At 44.9% G+C, this 19,755-nt stretch overlaps 1 long non-coding RNA gene across 2 annotated transcripts; it reads left to right on the plus strand.

The window, feature by feature from the left end:
- Positions 1-1,580: 1,580 nt before the first annotated feature.
- On the plus strand, positions 1,581-15,673 carry LOC119236532 (uncharacterized). Of its 2 annotated transcripts, XR_008550326.1 has the most exons (6): positions 1,581-2,116; positions 2,994-3,097; positions 6,675-6,857; positions 13,304-13,396; positions 14,171-14,348; positions 15,470-15,673. It is a non-coding gene; the product is annotated as an uncharacterized LOC119236532 (long non-coding RNA). The 2 variants fall into 2 exon arrangements; XR_008550327.1 differs by lacking the exon at positions 6,675-6,857 and having other exon boundaries at positions 15,470-15,667.
- The last annotated feature ends 4,082 nt before the right edge of the window (positions 15,674-19,755 follow it).

Below are 19,755 nucleotides of genomic sequence, written 5' to 3' on the forward strand. Positions count from 1 at the left end.
ATACTCAAGTGCTTTCAAATACATCATGTGGTCCTTGAAATGGAGTAATTATTTCATTTTTCCTAAGAGGAAACACTGGTGAAACGACTTGCCCAAGGTCTCACACTGCTATGAATATGCAGAAGAGCCGGGCCTCGAACTCAGGACTTTTGGTTTGCCCCAAAGCTACACCTCCAGCCCACTCCATGGAAACACAGTACCTGGAGCCACATGCTTTTAAGCAGATTCTACCTTTACCTTCTTCGTGTAACCCTAAAACATGTCCATCGTAGTCCCAGTCTGTTTTTGAAAGCCTCTGTTTTTGAAAGTCTGTTTTTGAAAGAGGCTGGACATGAGGCTTTCTGGGGTGTTGGTGAGAAAAAGAGGGCTATGGGCTACCAAGATGTCATCAGTACCTTGTCCCCTTGGACTGAATTCTAAACTGCCACAATATGCTTATTCAGGAAACATTGGGGAAAGTTCGCTCCCGCTTGGAAGCCCTCCTATTGCCATTCGAGGTGAAGTCACAACACCGCCCGTCTCCATTTGTGATAGGAGGGAAATGTGGAACATTTCACCCACTTCCCACAGGGGATCTCCCACCGCCTGACGGAGAAAGGAACAGGTCTATAAACTGAACTGATTCTGCTTGGCTCTTGTAGCTTTGCGACAAGGGGCAGCGTGCTTTTCAAGCAAAAAGAAGTAAATCCAGCTGCTACAGAGTGACTTTTGGCTCGAAACAACCCTGCTGTTTTCCTTAAAGTTTTCCACTAGATCGGCCACGTGGTCATCCCCTGGAGTCTTTTCTGAGATTCCATAGGCGCCAGCCAAAGTGCTCCCTGCACTGAGCAGGGGAGCGAGCAAGGGACCAGCTGGCTGCCCCTCCTCCTGTCTAGAGGGGGCCTCCCGTCCTAACTGCTCCATGCTCATGTAGGTGACTTTATTGTGCTCTATTTGATCATTGCATAAAGCTGAGGTCAGTCTTCCTCACATTCTCTCCCTAAAAAAACTTTGATATTAGCAAATGAAGTGTTTTCCGGAGAATATGACGGCAAAATCAATCATGACCACAAATCATTCTCAGGAAAGTTTCTTAGGTCATTGCTTCCTTTTAGTATTAAAATTCACAATTATATTTTGTCTCCCCACCACCCTTCCCCCATCAGGGAGGCTCTGATACAATCAGAAGCACCCCAACATGATTCTGAGCCATTCCCATTCACACGCACACCCAGAGTCTTGCTGAAATACGACATGAATCATCATTTCATGTTCATTATCAGCCATCTTCAGTGATCCCAAGGGCAACCTGGCCTCAAGGTCCCAAAGGTGTAAAGTCGGGATTTGCCAATTCCAAGAGAGAACCCAGTAGAACTTCGCAGATGAACACTGGGCACCAACCCAGTGATCTCATCTTCCAACTTTGCTGCTGTGTGGCCTTGGGTCTTTGGAGCTCAGCTGCCTGGAGCGTGTGCCAGCCTCTGCCCTCCTGGTGGCATGGAAGATTGAAGAGGGCAGTGGGCCAGGTGACTTCATGAGTCTCTGCCACCCCTGCTGTGGCTGCTCCCCTCTGTGACATCATCAGAGGGTAGGTGGGCCCCTGGAGCTTATTCCAGCTTGAGGGAAAGACTCTTCTTGGTGTGTCCTCCTGTTCTCCCTCTCCTCCTGCCCTCCTCCTTGCTAACGCCCACAGCCAGGGTGGGGGCAGTGACACCCACCCAGATGTCATTTCCCCAGAAGAAGCAGGCAAGGAGCCAGCAGCCCACAAGGGCACCTTGCGGTGTGTGGCATCTCTCGTGCCTTCGGGAAGAACAACCCTAGTGAGGACATGCCTTGGCGGGGAAGAGGAGGCTCTCACGTCGCAGATGTGGTATCTCTGTCAGCATCAAAGGCACCGCCAGACACAGGCCCCGAACGCCAGCCTCCACTAACAGTTGCGCCAAGCCCTGGAGGCCAAGATGAAGCCTTCCAATGCTCAGAGAACTCTCAACTAAAGCTGCCGACAGACGACCCTACTGAGGAGCTCATCCTGTGCCTGCTGGGGCTTGGGCTATGTACACATGCCCCCAGAGCATTTCTCCTGAGACCATGGGAGGAAGACAGGGTGTTATTCCTGCTCTGTCCCCTGAGAACAAAGGTACCCCCCAACCCCCTGCCCCGCCACACACACACACATACACAGACTATGATCTGCATGTGGCTTTGAGAGGACCAGGATGGCACTGGGTCTCCTCAGCCTGAGTCCACCCTTCCTGTCTCTACTCAGTGGGTGGCTCAACTCCAGCAGGAAGGTTCTGCTGACTGAGGTGTCTCGAAGGTGGCAAGGAGAGTCTCCATGATCCCTCTTGGGGCTGCCCTAACATTGTCACAAACTGGGTGACCTGGAACAACAGAAACTTATACTCTCACAGTTCTGGAGGCTGGATGTCAGGAATGAAGGTGTTGGCAGGGTCTGCTCCCTCTAGGGGCTCTCAGGAAGAGTCTTCCTTGCTGATTCCTCCTTGCTGGCTGCCATCTTCTGGTGGCCAGCATTCCTTGGCTTGTGGCTACTCCCTTCAATCTCTGCCTCTGTCATCACACTGGCTTCTCCCTGTGCTCACATGGCCTCCTTATAGGGATAGCAGTCATTAGATTTAGGCCATTCCCCATGGCCTCATGCTAATCGAGAAGTCTATCTGCAAAGACCTTATTTCCCAGTAAGTTCACATTCTGAGGTTCGAGGTGGACCTGAATTTTGGAATGACACTTCTCAATCCACCGGAGGTAACCTGGCTTGAGAAGCCTATGCTGGTTGCTGGTCTCTGTGCTCCCTACACCAAACCCAGCACCTCCATAATCTCAGGAGCCAGAGCCCCAGCCCAAGGGTGTGTCTGGGGGACAGTAACCTGGTGATCCCGACTCCTGAAACTAAGAACATGCCTTGCAGGCAGATTGCCATGTTGCCCCTGAAATGTCTTTATCATTTCTAAACATTTCCATACTCATGCTCTCATTCTATCTTCCCAACACCCTAGCCAGAGTGAGTTGGATAAACTTCAAACTACAGAAGAAACTGGAATTCACTATAAGTAACTTGATGGGTCGAGACCGAACTGGGATAGGATCATCACTCAGTGTGGTACGTGCTCAGTCGCCAACCAAGCCTGAGTTTGAGATGGGCAGAAGTCCCACCTAGCAGAGAAGTGTCACCACAAGCCTGGCATTACACCAATGTCCAAGCTACTCATTCAACACTCAATACTGAACCCATTTGGGTACCAGACCCTGGGGAGGTGAGGGTTCATAAGATACAGCCTCTGCTCTAAGGAGTTTCCAATTCATCCTGGAGACGAAGACCAGAACACTTGAATGAGCACATGTGGTAAAACGTTCTGCACGTTCTGATGGAAGACCTGGGGTGGGGGTGGGGGGTAAAGCGGGGACCAGAGAGCATGTGGTCGGTGTGACCACACAAGAGGGCAAGTAGGTTTCAAAGAGCAGATGGCACCTGAAGGCAGCTTTTACCAAAAAGTTGGTGATTCTAAATCACACACACACACACACAAAATCTCTGTAAGAATAGTATACAGACCATTGAAAATATGAATATGACCTTTCTATTAGATAACTATTATCAATGTTAAGTGTCCAGAATTTGGTTATAATACCATGAATATGTGAAAAAAAATCCAAGACGTCTTTTATTGAAGTATTTAAGAATAAAGAGTATTGGTGTCTACAATGTACTCTCAAATGATTAAGTAAATAAACATAACAAGATGAGTTTATATTGTGCCAAAAAAAAAAAGAAAAGAAAACCACACACACATAATGAGAAAGGAGACAGAAATAGATGTGGCAAAATGTGAACCATTGGTGATGCGAAGCAAAGGACATAGGCAGTCATGCTTGTATTGCAATTTTCCATGCATTTGGAATAGTTTTCAAAACCAACAGCTAAAAAAGATTAGGACTGACTAAGGACAGGAATGAGTCATTTAGGAAATAAATAGGACTGAAAAATTATCAGGTTGAGATGTGACTAAATATCCTTGCTCCCCGGCAAGAAAGGAAGATGAAATTGATAGAAAACACAAGTGGCAGCCACTGGGGAAAATGGAGGTACTTCATCTACAAAAATATTTGGAGTTCAACGTGTAGCCTGAAGGGAGAAGACATGGGGAGGAGCTATAAGGGGCAGTAAGAACAGACGAGCAAAAGCCAGACTCCTGGGTAGCCCGGGTGTTTGCTAGGTGGTACAGGTGGAATTGGAGCAAGAGCTGGTGAGATTAGCAAGGACGGATTAGGCAGAACCTGCCAGCCACAGCAAGGAGCTTAAAACCCCCTTGAGGACCAGTTGGGAGTCACAGAAGGGTGTCAACAGGGGAGTGTCTGATATTTCCCACACGTGGAGGGCGGCATCGTGTGAAGAGCGCGGTAGACCGAACGGGGATTGTATATGACAAGTGTTGCAAGTCACTTACCACATATTATAGGTAAAGACCAAAGAGGATTTACTAATATTTAAGAATGGCAGTGAATTTAAGGTTATGCTTCTACTAGCACCACGCTCACTCACTTGCATTCTAATTGCTTTATACATCAAGTATTTACACACGGAACAACAGGAAGTGTATCCCGCATGGGAATGTCAGCCCTCCCACATATCACCGTCCAGAAAAGGTTAGGAACTACTGAATTCTTAACCAGTAAGTGGGCAAAAGAACAAAAAATGTTCCAGCTGGAGCTATGCAAAAATCCAGGAAAGACATAGTAAGATTTTAAGAACCATGGTTTTCAAATGTTTAGCCACTGAATGTTCTTCAAACAATACGCAAGACATAAACAAACATGCAATTGCTCTGGCTGAAACGGGGAGGGGGGTCCCGAAGCCCACCTAATCCAATAACCCTTTTCTATTCCAACTTCAGAAGCCCCTGAAAGCATTAGAGTAAAAACCGATTGAAAGTCGCTGGCTTAGACAAAGTGGGAGAGGATAGAAATGAGAGTCTAGAAAGGAGGGGAGATGTGCAGAAAGTTAGGATCAGCTCACGAGGTGGTGGATGTGCAGAAAGAGTGCAAGCAGGAGAAACTTACCAGACTAGTTGTCAGAGTTCTAGGTTTCTGTTCTGAGGGCCTGGGAGGGAGATGATTGAGACAGGAGAAGCCGGTTTTGGATAGAAAAGGTTCCCACCTGCTGTGTCGCAAGTGCCTGTGGGACACACACCAAAAGGAACTCGGGAGAGAGGTCCCACCCCCAGAAGCAGCTCCCGGGTTCATCAGTGATTGGTGGTAACTGAAGTCCAGGCAATAAACCATCCAGGAAATAAAGCCCAACACATGGTATGTTAAGAGGGGAGGAAGAAATAGGATCAGATCCTGATTAATGCCAACAGGTAATAGAGAGGGAGGAAGATAAGCAGATACAAGATCCCTTGGGAATAAAGGAGGAGAGAGAAAAGGGGATGTAACCACACAGGGTTTCTACACTGACTTGGCACTGACCGTCAAAAGGGGAGAGAGCTGAGAACAGATTTCTTCGCTGCAACCAATTCAGAGAGAGTGACTTTCTCATTCATTTAATCCAGCCCATGCTTATAAGAGGAATGTAAGGGATTTAGAAATATTTGTTGAATGAATGAGTTAATGAATCTTTACGAACTATTTGGGGAAAGCATTACAATACTTTGAAGAGCTGAGCGGAACTATTGAGAGGGTCAGGGAAAACTTGAGGACCATCTGGAATGTTCCCCAAGGGAAGAAACACACCAAACTTTGTGTCGATGCCCACAAGACCACGTGATGTCCCGCAAGGGCTAGGAGGAGAAACGGAAAGAAAAGGGAGCCAGCCCAAGTGGGCCTCATGGGCCGGGAGCTCAGGTAGACAAACTATGTGGAATGGGGCCAAATTGCTAAGAGGAAATGGAAATTATTAGATGTGCTTAAGAAAACCTAAAGTAATAAAAATAGAAATTCTGGATTTGGGTTCTCACTGCATTATTAAAACTATATTTGAGAAGTGAGGCAGACAGCCCCGGAGGGAATAATGCCAAATCAACTGCACAGCAGCCTTGCCCCTAGAAACCAGGCTCTTGCACTCCGCCTCCTGACCCTATAAGCAAAATATAAGTGCCAGCAGCATTTCCTTCTTCCAAACAACCAGATAGAGTGGATGGGTATCAGACCATGGAGGGCAAAGTTCCCAAAAACCACAATGTGGAGAGCCCACTTACCTTGGCAGGTCCTCAAACACTCAACAGGGAGGGCACCCCTACCTGAGCCAAGCTCACCTGCTGGAAGGCATCAACTCCCCTCTTAGAGGATGGCGAATACAGAATAACAGAAATTCACACTTCACAGTTAGCTATGCAAAGCCCCAAATGTAAGAGTCATGCCAAAGCACACTCCTTCTGGGAAACAAAAAGGGGTTTTATTTTCCACAAAGGAACAAATGCTGACCAAGATCACAGCAGTTTTGGCCCCAGCTCTCCAATCCAAATAAGAGGTAAAAATAGAGGATAAGCAGCAGCTAAAAAAAAAATTGTTTTCTTCCACGATCATGACTACACGGAGCATCGCCGAGCATTCCTTTGGCGGCACCTCTTCCGAGACTTCTGGGCATCGTGCGTTGAAAGTTGTCTTTTCCAACACAACTTCCAAATGGTCTCAGCGTGAATCAGAGCATTCCGATCACACATTTCTTGGCTTCTTTTCAGTGTTTTATCACTCGGTTTTAAAAAGTGTTTTCCCACCCATTGGACGGGTAAGACCAAACTCTGATAGAGATGAGAACCGACAAAGGAACGTGACCTCGAAGCCCCAGAAGAATGGTAGTGCGTGGAGCTCATCATGAGAAGGAAAAAGCAGGAGGAAGAGGGACCAGCGCTCTCTCTGATCTAGTGAGTGCTTTTCTCCCCCCCTTTGTGTTGATTTGTACTTCCTCTGTTTTCTGCAAGGAACTGTTATTATTAATCCAACATTTAGTTAAAAAAAAACCCCAATATTTGCATTCAATAGTGGAAAATAAATGACAAAAAGTCAAATTAACAAGATCTAAACCCCAAAGTTTCTAGCCTGTTTAAAAAGTTTGTTTTAATATAATAAAATATAACATCCATTTACCCATTTTATTCATTTTTAAGTGTACAATTTAGTGGCATTCAGGACATTCCAAATCCCATGTGCCCACCAGCATCATCTGTTTTTAAACATTTTTCGTCATCCAAATGGACACTAACTTCCTCATCTTCCCAACTCTCTGCCTCTGGTAACCTCTGTGTTACTTTCTGTCTCTCTGAATTTGCCTGTCCTAAGTGCCTCGTGTACTTCTAGGTATGAATTATTTCATGGAGCACACTGATTTCAATGTTCATCCCCATTGTAGCATGTTTCAGAATGTCATCCCCTTTTAAAGCTGGTTATTATTACCTTCTATGTCTAGATCACACATACTGCCTGCTGATGGGCATTTGGGTTGGTTTCACCTTTTGTGAATAATGCTGCTGTAAACAGTGGTGTACAGGTATCTGTTTGAGTCCTCTCAATTCTTCTGAGCATATATACCTAGGAAGTGGAATTGTCAGATCGTATGATAATTCTGTGTTTGACTTTTTGAGGAATCACCATCCTGTCTTCCACTGAGGCTGTACCACTTTATATTTCCACCAGCAATGTGCCATTTTGTGATTTCTCTACATCCTTGTCAACACTTATTTTTCCATTTTTTACTTAGGTATAGCCATCCTAAAGGGTGTGAAGTGGAATCTCATTGTGGTTTTGATTTGCATTTTCCTAATGATGAATGGTATTTAGCATCTTTTTTTCCTTAGGCAGAAAAGTAAGAAATTTATTGTCAGATAAGGAGAAGGATGGGAAAGCTCTCTGAGCAGAGAGGGGTCCTGAGCAAGTAGCCCAATATTTGCAACTTTTCTCGTGCTTGTTGGTCATTTATGTCTTTTGTTTAGGGAAATGTCTATTCAATTCCTTTGTCCATTTTAAAATTAGATATTTCTTTTGCTGTTGAGTTCTAAGAATGCTTTATATGTTTTGTATATTAATCCCTTATCAGACACATGATTTGCAAATATTTTCTCCCACTCTGTGGTTCTTTTCACTCTCTTGAGAGTATCCTTTGCTACATACAAATTTTTAATTTTGATGAGTACCATTTATACCATTTTATCTAATTTTCCTTTTGTTACTATGCATTTACTGCTATACCCAACAGGTCATCACAAATCCAATGCTATGAAAGTTTTCTTCAAAAAGATGTATACTTTTAGTTCTACTATTTAGGTCTGTAACCTAATTAGAGTTAATTTTGTAAAGGGCATAAGGCAAGGGTCTAACTTCACTCGTTTGCATGTGAATATCCAGTTTTCCCAGATCCACTTGTTGAAAAGACTGTCCTTTCTCATTGGCTGATCGTGGTACCCATTCAGAAGTTTTATGTGCTTTTTATATTATGAAAGACAACAGATTTCAATGTACTCTGGCTAAATGTAGAAAATGAAATTTAAACCAACATTTAATACTTGTATACAGAGGAGGAGTAAAAGAACCCTATATTGATATAGTGCTTTGTGATGTGAAGCAGTAGTTTTGTATAAATAAGACAGCTCATGAGTTTGGGAGTCGGGCTGTCTGGGCTTGAATCCAGGCTCCACCTTACTAGCTGTATAACCTTGGGCAAGTCACTTAACCTTTCCAGGCTCCTGCTTCTGTAAGATGGGGCAATACTACCCACTTCATAGCATTGTTATAAGGACTACATGAGATGATTCTTATAAAGCACTTAGCACTTTTCCCAACACAGAGTTACTGTGGTACATGATGGCGACATTAGTGCCATTGCTGACATCTCATGGAATGGCTTCTATCCACTATTTTTATGATTCCCATTGTAGCCCCATGAGGTAAGCAGCCTCGTTACAGAGATAAGAGCATTATCTCACTGGGGCAACACAGCAAGGAAGAGGCAAAACAAAGTGTCTGTGTCACTCACCATGAAACAAGGCAGCTTGGGCGCAGACATCTGGTCCCTTAGAAGGTGCCTGTCGTTGCTCCTTCTGACATACAGAGGGTTTGCTGTTCTCTGCCTTGAATAAAAAGACAGAGGGTAATAGTTCTGTGCAGGGCGGGCTCAGAATCTGAGCAAGAACCAGGAGTGGATTCAGAAACCACAGTCTATCAGAATGCATTTTCATTAATTTAAAAAGCCTTTAATGTGAAATAGACAAATTCATGCATACCCCCTCCTGGCTAGGCAGAATAAAGCACTGGAGATGTAATAGCTACCCCAGACTTCAGAGGAGAGAAGCAGCTGGACTGCAGCTGGAGAGGAGATGGCCTTTTCAGCTCCTTTAGAAGATGGTTGCACATCCCTCTGAAAAGAAAGTTATTAGATACCTGCCATAGGCATGGTGTCCTGAAGATATAGAGATATAAAGATAGTACTCTTTGAGTAGTTCCCAAACAGGGGAAAATAGGAAACCAGAAAGAACTGCAACTTGACAATCTGCACTACTGTCCTAAGAGGTTCTAATGAAACTTCTATAACTCTGCACTATCAGCAAAGGCAAGTCCCTTCCGTTCATCCAAAACAATGTCTTGTTGGCTTAGCTACTCTTGATCAAAATCTTGCCTGGTGGATTTAGTCTCTCTGTACCAAGCCCTCAATATGCAAAATCCCTTCCAGATCTTCAGGCACTAAAGGGAAACACAGCTTTCCTGATGTAATAATGGGATTGATGGCAAGGCTATAAATTTATTTGGATTTATGATCTGGCTCTCTCCCTTACCTCCATCTGTGCCAAGCCATCCGGGGACGCTCCTGATTAATCATCCGTGGAGAAAGTACATTACTGCAAGGTGCATGTTCTCACTCAAATGCTTTCAACAAGACCCTTGTGCAGAGGCTTTTAGGAAAGGAGAGGCTCTGAGGGCATCGAATATTTGGCCTTTTCTGTACAGCACTGCTCTCTCCAGCTGGAATGGAAAGAAATGCTTTCAGGGTCAGAGAGAGTAGATGAGTTAAGCAGGCTTGACCGTCTAAGCGTTAGTGTGAGGCTGGACAGTTGTCAACCAGGCCACCTGAACAGTGACTCCACAATGGGATGTCTTGTCTGCCCTGTGAGTGTTTCAGCAGCCACCGGAAGCAGTGTGCTGTGGGAGAAGAGGCTGGCTGGAGAAAGATGGGTTCAAATTCTGATTCTGCCACATAAATTGTTTGTGAGCCTGAGCAAGGCCTCTGAGTTTCAGATTCCTTTTCTAACAAAGGAGAGAACTCTTACAGGGTGGTTGAGGTAGCAAGATTCTCAAGTGGCTCCAATGACTTCACCTCCCTGTGAGTGCACCCTGTACCTAGTGACAAATAGAATAGAGCAAGAGATGGGTTGTCACTTCTGAGATTATGTTACGCAACATGGCGGTTCCTATCTTGCTTGCCCCCACACCGCTCCCCACGCTCCTCCCAATCTCCCTTGCTGGGCACTGCCTTATGAAGCTGTCCTTGTGTTATAGGACAGGGAGAGGGGCAGCCCAAGCCCCGCAAACCTGCCTATTCTAAATGGGTTCTGCCATCCGCCGCATCAACACAAAACATAGGAGACTAATGGGAAGGATCTTTAATAAAACTAGGAAACAATACAGGTAAGGCAAAGAGTCTAGTTTCTAAATGAAGCACCCAAAGTTACCCGTCCCCTCGTGGGTAAAAGTCCATCCATATGGAATTGGCCCAGAGCAAGGCCCCAAAGCCTGCCACAAGTCTAAAGCATCTTCCAGTGGGGACCCACAGAAAATGGTCACAAACAACTGGACAAGCCCGGAAGGAAAAGAGCAAAATCAACATCCAGATAAAAGCTGCCATGGTCACCTCCCCACGGGTCTCACCCACATCTGTGTCACCCAGTCCACGACCAAAAGACAAGCGCAGTTTCTTCACGTGTCTCTAGGCTCCATGCGCCTCCTCCAGGTCCTCTGGCTCCATCCTGCTCCTTCCTTCCTCAGTCTCTTCTGCAGCTTCCCCTCTTCCTGCTCAGCTCCACCCTTCCTTGGGTGGGGCAGGGAACCTGGAACCTCCCCCTTTCCTGGGGACCACCCTGTTACACTTGTAGCAAGGAACATAGGGCAGCTTCAAGCCAACAGCCAGCATGGAACCAAGGCCCGGGATCTAACAGCCCACATGGAAGCGAATCACCCAGCACCCCTACAGATGATCTGGGAAGTAGATCTTCCCCCAAGTCTTACTGTGACACAGCCCAGATGACACTTGGCTGCAGCTGTGACACACCTGAGTCAGAGGGCCCAGGTAAATCAGCCACGTGCAGATTCCCAGCTCACAGAACTAAGAGATTATAAATGGTTATTGTTTAAAACCACTAAGTTTTGGGGGCCATTTGTTAGGCAGCAATAAATAACTAACAATGTTGTATTGAGTTATCAGGCACCATGTCCCGTAGCCAGTCCAGAAGCGATTGTTTATTCTCAGTAGGGGACGGGCTGACTGCTTTCCAGTACATTTGTAGAAAAGATGGTGGCACCAAGATTGAGGGGTGAGGGAGCGGAGTTGGCATTTCCCAGAAAATCATGAGCTAAGCAGAAACTAAAAAGAGAAATATAGCCAAATGTCAACTATTTTGTGACATGTGATCATCTCCCTTCTCCATAGTCCCAAAATATTTTATTTTTGCTGATGAGAGCACCAGCATGGCTGCCCGTGTGTATGTTGTCAGCCCCTCTCCCTCACCCTGTCCTCAGAGATAGGGGCTGTGCCCTCATCTTCCATGCCGTCCCCACGTCCAACGCCAGGCTTCGGGAATAATGATAATGAGTATAGCCCACAATTGTTCTTCCTTCCATTTTAACATTTTTACTGGTAAGGTTTTTCTTCCCATTCTTTTCCTATTGGAATCCTCCTTGGCCTTGTCTACACAGTTTTCCTGACTTCCAGGTCTTTTTTTCGATTTACTCTCTAAAATGCTTTCATTGAAAGTTTTGTCTCCCGAATCAGAACTCTCCTCTCTGGCTCTTTATTAAGAGTCTTTATTAGAATTAGCACGTTGGCGTCCGCTCTGCCTCTAGGTGGCAGCCTCCAGATCAGCAGGGGCATATCTGACTCACCCTTGTGAGTAACAGGATCCACCCCAAGTTTGTAAGTGGGTTCTCAGAACTAGTGACCAGAGGAATAAATTATTTCCAACAATTGTCTGAGATTTGAATCAACAAATCTCTGAGGACAACTCAAGAGGGGAAAAATTCAAAACACAGGTCACAAAACACATTTTCAAAGCCACAGGAAGCCACAATTTCTCTCCAACCCAACCAAGTCCGCAAAGCTTATGGGGTCCTGTGGGTTTACTTTCCCTACTGGCACCATCCCCAGAACAAACAACATGCAGCTGTTAACATTGCCCCTTCACTGAAAGGAAAGCCAGGTAAGAGGCGGCTGATAGACGTTGCTGGAAGCAATTCAAGAGGGCACAGTAAGCAAGCACACCTAAATTCACTGCCCACTGAGGTTCGGCCACACTCCCCGCCCCATCTCTCTCCCTGCTGCAACCTGCTGGGGGGCGACGCAAACGGTACACAGGACACTATGCTAAACAGGACACAAGCCTCTGGTGATGTCACAGTTCTCATAGCTTCCTTCTGGTGCAACAGGGCAAGGGCAGTCAAAAGTGCCACAAACAGGTGGGGAATTGGAGGGCCAGCATAGCAGCTTGGACAGCACAAGGCCATGATGAAGTTGAAGTGGGGAAATAGCTTCCAGCTCATACAGGGTGAGAGATGTCTGTCCCCTGGGGGCAAACTCACCGGAGATGGCCAAACCCAGGGCAGGGGAGGCCCGGGAGCCTCATTCCCCTGGGCTCCCAGTTCCTGCCTCTGGTTGTTCAAGGTCTGGCTTCACTGTGTCAGGTGCCCTCACCTCAAAGGTATTGGTCAGCATCCACCTCAGCTGGTGACTGGCCAGAATAACCTATGCAGCCTGGGGACTGGGCAGCACCCCCGGCTGGTGGGGACTGGGCAGTACTTGCTTCCCTGAACCATTCGTTGGGTAGTGCTACGCATGAGCAGGTCTGTGAGTTAGGCAAAGGCACTTGTCAAGGGGACCTGGGCCTGGAGAAAGGGTCAGGTAAGAGAGAAAAGATGCATCATCCTGTAGTTCACAGTGCTTAAGATATCATCGACCCAGATCCCCTCCTGTGAGGTAGGTGGGGTCAGCCCACTTCTACAGAGGTCATTAATCCTTTATCTTGAAGACATTTAGGGAGCATCTATTCTGGACCCAACTCTTGGGAAGTTTTGGGATATAAAGATGAATAAAATGTAGCTTTTTTTCTTGAAGAGTCAAACTCCCAGTGAGGAGAGTAGGACACAGCCTCGCTTATACTAGTAACAGCTCTTCTGCGAGCCAGGCCCTCTCCTGAGCGCTTCATGGGTGAGACTCACGTCATACATAATTCCATGGAACAAGCTACTCTCTTCTTCCAGGGTTACTCAGTCCCATGACTTAAAATAAATCTAGAAACTAAACCCATATCAGTTTTCTACGTGTGCTTACTAGAGAAGTGCCTCCAGTCTGTGCTTACTAGAGAAGTGAACACACAACGTTCACTCCTTAAACATCTACCATGGCTCCTAGGCCAGGTAACACACATGGCCTAAGGGGAACCAAGATGAAGAAGTCAAGAGGCAGCCCAGAGCTTCCACAGGCCAGTGGGAGTCAGATTCTGCAATGCCTTGCTTTAGAGCATCTGGTCCAACCCCTACCCATGAGACTATCTGACAGATGTAGAATCTGGGTTCTTGCCTGGCTGTTCCTCAGATCACAATGAGGCATCAGCCCTATGGGCATGGTTGCCATGTCACATGACTGCCACTTCCCTCGGGTCCACTGGTGAGCTGCTCCAGCACTTCCTAAAGGCACCAAAGGATAATGCATTGGGCTTCCAAACTCCACTAATTCCTTAAAGTTACACACAATCCCATATTCAAACTCGGAAATTAACTTTTACTTAGTGAATTTTAAAAACCACACTCTATCCACTGCAGGAAATTTGGAGGGTGGGAGAAACCAGAGGAGAAAATCAAAATCACCCATCACCCACCACCCAGAGGCAACCACTGTTCACTTCCTTCTGAGCCTTTCTATATACATTTTTAACACAGTTGAGATCATACTGTATAATCAATTTTGTATCTTGCTTTTCAGAAATGTGAATTTAAAAGTCAAGCACTCAAGAACCCCAGCTATCTCATCAACACTTCAGATGCCTCAGAAATGCATCGGAATTTTTTAAAAATTGATTCTCCAACTCTCTCCCTTCGCTTCTCTTCGGACCACGTGGGATTTGCAGCAGAGTACACACGATAGACACATCCCCTGAAGTGTAAGAGATTTGAATTGCACACAAGTTGGTGAATGAATGTCTAAATAATTAGGAGGTTAATTAATTTAAAATATAGGGGGATGAGAGAAATTGAAACTACGGATTCATCAGAAAGGTCTGCTAGCCTGTCTTGCTAATGAAAATAGAGAGAGGTGAGAGACTGGGGCAGCTGGAGAGGATAATAAATCACTCCAAGGGCCTCAGATTTCTCAGAACCTGTCAATTGGACCAAGCGGTGCTGGTGATCAAAAGGCCCCTGGTCTCTTGTATGGAAATGTCAGACAGGCCAGTTCACATCTGGGACTTTGACATTGATTAACTTTGTGACCTCAAGCCAATTAGTGTCTCTGAACCTTAGTCTTCTCATCTGCAAACAGGGATGATATTAATAGCGCCTACCTCATAGTGTTGTTGCAATTGTTCATTAAATCCATGTGTGAAAAACATTGCAAATACCAAGTAAGATTTTCGTAAATGTTAATTCTTACCAGCTGGAAAACTCTATGTTCTAGAGTAGTGTCTTTCTCACATGTTTTTGACTGTGACCAATAGTAAGAAATAGATTTTGCATCATCACCTAGACCATGCAAACATAAATGTTATGGTTATATATGTGTGTATAAATGTATATACAGCCAACCCTCTATGTCTATGTTCAACGAACCACGTATGCGTAAAATGTACTATGCAGTTAGGCCCACAATGATTGCATCCACTCTGAAAATGTACAGACTTTTTTTCCCTTGTCATTATTCCCTAAACAATACAGTATAACAAGTATTTACATAGCATTTACATTACATTTACATTACATTGTATTATGTATGATAAGTGATTTAGAGATGATTTAAAGTGTTCAGGAGGTTATATGCAAATACCACACCATTTTCATATAAGGAACTTGAGCACCCTTGGATTTGGGGGTGGAGGCATTCTAGAATCATGTATTTATGTATCATGTATGTATGATAGAACCATGTATGTATCCCACATATGGATGGATGGATGGATGATATATTTCATTAAATACTAGGTATCCTTATCCATGCAATGTAGTCACATTGATAGTTCTCATTCTCTTCTGTTTCATTTTTGCAAATGCTGGTCGCAATCCACTGAAGTCATTTCATGGCTCACTACTGGATCCCAACTGGCACTTTGAAAAAAGTGATCTAATGGAAAGCACATAGATTTTGGTGTTAAAAAGAACATTCTGGGATTAAATCTTGGTTCTGCCACTCACGACCTGTGTAAGTATAGGAACACTGTTTTATTTGCTTGTGTCATAGTCTCCTCATCTGTAAAATGAAGACGGGCCATCTCGCCAGCGTCCATGACATGCACAGCCCTTGGCCTGGTGGGGGCTCCCCAACTCGTAGCTTTGTGATTTATCTACTCTGCGATGCAGACAGGACACTGAGCGAAGCCGGCCCCCATTACCAATGCCTCAGGGACCTCCAAATGCAATTACCATGAAGCTTTGTCTCAGGGCTTGGTGTGGAAGCAGCTTCTGAGGTCTGTGATACCCTTGCTTAACAGCATGCTCCCAAGTTCTGCAATTTGGATTTGATTTTTTAAAGTACTTCCTTTATTTTAATTCAGACCCCAGGGACCTGGAAAGTACACCACTGCTTTTTCCCAATAAAAATCAGACCAGCAATAAGCATATTGCATTTGAAATAGTGAAGCTGGGCGCGCCTTCAAAGGACACCGCATTAGGACTTGGCTCACTCCCAGCCTGTGTTAGAAAGTCGATTTCCCTGGAGGAAGCTCGGCCACAGCCTCGCAGGCTGGTCTGCTGGAAGAAACCTGGGCTTGAACTAACTCTTTTACGAGTGGGCCAGTGAGACACTAAACTAAATGGAGAGAGTAACTGCCCAAGCGACAAGAACGGCAAGTCACACCCAACAACGCAGAGCCCATCCTGGGAATCCTGTTAGTGGGGATCGCCCAGCCCTCTTGGCCCCCGAGTTTAATCCTATGAGGCCTCTCCTTTGCCGAATGGCCTCAGTAATCAGAAGCATTTAATTGCTGGGAGGACACTACACTTACCAAACCAATGTCAATAGTGAAAAATTGAATACATACCCACCTAACTTTTACCAGGTCCATTCGCCTGCTTTACACATCTTCACTCATTTCACAGAGCTATGAGAATGATGATTATCATTATCCCCATTTTAAGGATTAAAAAAGTGGAGGCACGAGGGGATTAAGTGATTTGCCCAGGTGGGGTAGCTGGCTGCCACTGCCCCCTGGTGATGGAGTCAACAGCTGACCCTGATGCAGGCCCACCCCGAGCCAGGCGCTCACAACAACCTTTTGAGGGACACTTTACCAGCGTGCCCCTTTCCTCCCCAGTGCTCCACCTGTGTCCACAGCTGTCTCTTCTGAAGCTATAAGGGCAGAGAACCACATAGAACCCTTAGTCTCAGTCCGAAACAGCCTGAGAGGAGAAGGGTTTTGCATTCAGTGGTGCTCCCCTGAGTTAGAGAGAGGTTGCAGCTGTTGGTCCATTCATCAAACTTTATTTCTAAAGACTGCTCCATGCCAGATGCCTGGTTGAGCTCTGAGGACTCAAGGATGCCCTCCATCCCTGCCTCAAGTAGACCATGACTGAGGGATAGAGAGGCTGACGCTGGCTCCCACGGTTCAGCTCTTGCTGTGGGTCAAGCACAATGTTGGGGGCACCATAGGCAAGTTCATTGTCCCCTCCCATCACCACTAATCGAGGTTGGTATTATTACCCCTGATGTCAAAGGTACATGAAAACAGGATTCAGAGTTAGGTTGGCCTGACTCCAAAGCCTATATCCTCAACTACAAAATCTACCTAGTCCCCACCGCAGGGTGTATAACCAAGCTAAGTGGATAGTGTGTTTATTACATCCAGCCTCCCCACCCACTCTCCGTTATGAAATGGCTTGTATTGACTACACCCTTGGCTCCGGGTTGATTGGTCTGGACCATTCTGGATCACCTCATCTGCTTCCACTGTGATGGGTTCACACACTGGACGTAACCCAGTCAGCGCAGAACATGTACCAGTGCGCATGCACTAGCTCAGAGTGATACACAGTCGCCCCTTTGCATCCACAGGCTTCCCAACCCCTCGTTCAACCACCTGCAGGTCTAAGCTTTGTAGAATGCGGTGAGGCCCACGATTGTTGCCTCTGTAGTAAACCTGTACAGTCTTTTGGTTTTTATCAGTATTCCCTAAATAGTACAGTACGACAAGTATTTATGTAGCACAGTATTAGGTGTTGTAAGTAATCTAGAGATTTAAAGTTCACAGGGTCGGTGAACTAGTCGGTTACATGCAAAGACTAGACCATTTTATATAATGAATGTGAGTATCCTCTGGATTTGGTATCCATGGGGGCCCTGGAACCAGTCCCCAAGGACGTGGAGGGATGACTATAATCAGAGTAGCTCAGGCCGCTCTTCTGACCATTGTGGGAGGGCCGTTCTTTCTTCCCTTATAAATGCTAGAGAGAGAGAGCACGGGCCCTGCTTGCTCCTGGCAGCCATCTTGAAGTGAGGGAGAAAGCCAGCCTGGGGAGAGAGCCAGCGCTTGCAGGGGCACAGAGGTGACAGAACAGCTGAGCAGCAGAGGCAGGACCCTGAAAACGTGTCCAGAGCTGACACAACCTCCCTCTCAGTTTCCCATTTATGTGAGTCAAAGGATCCTCTTTAATGCTTAAGGTACTTACCTGCAAATGAGAACATCCTGACATATAAGGTGTTTGGGAGAAATTGAGATTTATGAAGCTCACAGTGATCATCCTAAACATCTCCCCTCTTCACAAGTAAATATGACAAAACTATCCCAAAATTCATAAATGCAACAAATATCTATATTTGGGCTAATAAAATCTCTTCATTCTCTAAAACACAACATAAATACAATTAAAGAGTATGCAACAAGCCAGAAAAAATATTTGCAACCCATTTGGCAATTAAAAAGTATATATCCATAAATTTGTATAAATTAATGAGAAAAATAAGTAGGACCTCTATAAAAAGAGAAATGAGCTAAGGACACAAGCAGGCGTTTCTTAACCCAGAAGAAAGCAACGTGGTCATAAACATAAATTTACACCGATCTCTGTGTGGACCTCAGGGAGGGGCCAGGAAGAGAGGAATAGTAGGACTGGGGCGGGGAGGGGCACGTGAGCTCACACTCCCTGTTCTGCTGGATTTATATAAATTGGTACCATCCCTCAGGGGGATAATTTAGCAATAAGAATCACAATTTTAAAAAGTGTGCATACCGAGTGATTCACCCACTTCTCTTCTTAAAATTTATTCTAAGGAAATAATTGAAATAGCGTGCAAACTTGTATGTTCAAGGATATTCACTGCATTTTTTGGGGTAATAATTAAAATCAGAAACAATCAAAATAAGCGGCAGTAGGTGACTGGTTAAATAAACTGCGAGAGTTCTATGTAATGGTGTTCCATGCAGTGACTTATAAAAACACTATAGATATGTGTTTAAAACAAATGATATGCTGATAGCTATAAAAGCAGTTAGCAAAAGAAAAAGATGTATCGATTATATACATATATATATGATATACATCTAGGTAGAAATGAAAAAAGATGTTTTATCTGTGAGCCTAACACTAGAAGCATCTAGACAACAGAAGATCTAAAATCTTTAGCCTTTTTATGATGACTTTGTAAACTCTCCTGTTGTGATAATGATGAGTTATTGTGGTGGCCAGGGCTGAGGTACAGTCTGTCACTGACAGTGGCCCCGGCACAGGCCATTCTGTGCAGTGAGAATCCCGTGTCAACATAAAGGTCACGTTCCCCTGCCGAAGGGTCTCCAGACACCGAGAGGAAAAGGGAATTCAGAAGGAAAAGGAGAGCAAGAGAAAAAAGCTTTTCAAAGAGCTTCAATTTCTCAAAAGTTGTAACCAGAAATCCTGATGGCAAATCCTGGTTCTACACCCAGTAATTTTGCCACAACCGTGTCTATAGATCAGGAAAGATTTCCTGGTAAATAAAAATGGAATATGCAATTTTATTATTACATAATGTTTTAAATATGGTCTGCTAATTCTGACTTTCAGTGTGAACACTCAAAAGGAAAATGCAGCTTTGCATTTACATCATTAAATATATAGGTTTTATGTAAGTTCTTTTTCCATTTTCAGATAAAAAAGAGACATTTCCAACAGATACAATCTGATGACATTTGTAATCCATACTTCAATCCTTTCGCAGGACATAATTATATTAGATAAAAAGTTTTTTACATATAATTATTTCCTACCACATACTACATACCATATCTTTCACCCTAATGTATTTTTCCATCATTGTGCTCCTTTGAAGTTAAGAATCTAAATCCCAGATATATTGTTAATGTAAAATAAGTCAAATTCTGGATCTTCTAG

This window comes from Talpa occidentalis, unplaced genomic scaffold (assembly GCF_014898055.3).
Source record: "Talpa occidentalis isolate TD23 unplaced genomic scaffold, MPIMG_talOcc4v2.1 talOcc4.9, whole genome shotgun sequence".
Classification (NCBI taxonomy): Eukaryota; Metazoa; Chordata; class Mammalia; order Eulipotyphla; family Talpidae; genus Talpa; species Talpa occidentalis.